Genomic DNA, 1,032 nt, shown 5'->3' with positions numbered 1-1,032 from the left:
TATACTATACATACATACATACTATACAGATGGTGACTAAAGTTGGGTCAGCTCATTGAGTACCCGCAAGTGATTCTGACGAGGGGGCTGAAAGGACAGGTGGCTCCATCCCGGTAGAGGTGGGCCTGGGTTCCCGACGGCCCTCGACTGTTACTTTGTGGCGGAGCGACAGGGCAGGTTGAGACCACCTAGGAGACAGGTGGGCCTGGCCCTGTTCGGCGTTCGCGGATACTTAACACGCTTAACGAGATCTTGGTATTTGATCTGAGTCGGCTACGAGCCTATACGCACTAACCATCTACGTGGGAGTAGTTATGGGTATCCCGACGTCGTGGTATCAGCCGAAGCACTTCAGACGTCAGCGACGGAGCGGTGCGCGCCGAATTGGACTGGAACGCCACTAGGCTAGGTCTGCTTTCGGCCGCGTACGCAACGTGCAGGTGTGCTATGGGCGATGGGCCCAGACCCCTGTGCGCTTAGGTTTAGACCGGCGTGCTGGCCTCTCTGTTTTGCCTAGGTGGGGCTGCGACGTGTTGATCTTCCGAGGCCGGGCATGACCCAGGAAAGTGTGTCCGGCCAAATGGGATCGAGCGTGTTGGGCAATGTGGTGCACCCCTGCAGGGAAGTTAATCTATTCGAATAGCCGTGATCTTCGGTAACAGGACGACTTGGAGTTGTACCTTGACCTTATGACAACTAGAACCGAATACTTAATAAAACACACCCTTCCAAGTTCCACAGACAACCCGGTGATCGCTTTTCCGCAGGGCGACGAGGAGAGGATCGCCGGGTAGGATTATGCTATGCGATGCGACTGGAGATGCGCTTGGAGATGCTACCTGGATATGCTACTTGGAGATGCTACTTGGAGGACTTCAATCTACACTCTTCTACATGCTGCAAGACGGAGGCTGCCAGAAGCGTAGTCTTCGACAGGATTAGCTATCCCCCTCTTATTCTGGCATTCTGCAGTTCAGTCCACTGATATGGCCCCTTTACACATATACCCATGCATATGTAGTGTAGCTCCTT

Source organism: Triticum dicoccoides, chromosome 7B (assembly GCF_002162155.2).
Source record: "Triticum dicoccoides isolate Atlit2015 ecotype Zavitan chromosome 7B, WEW_v2.0, whole genome shotgun sequence".
NCBI lineage: Eukaryota > Viridiplantae > Streptophyta > Magnoliopsida > Poales > Poaceae > Triticum > Triticum dicoccoides.
Note: the sequence above shows the minus strand (reverse complement) of the source record.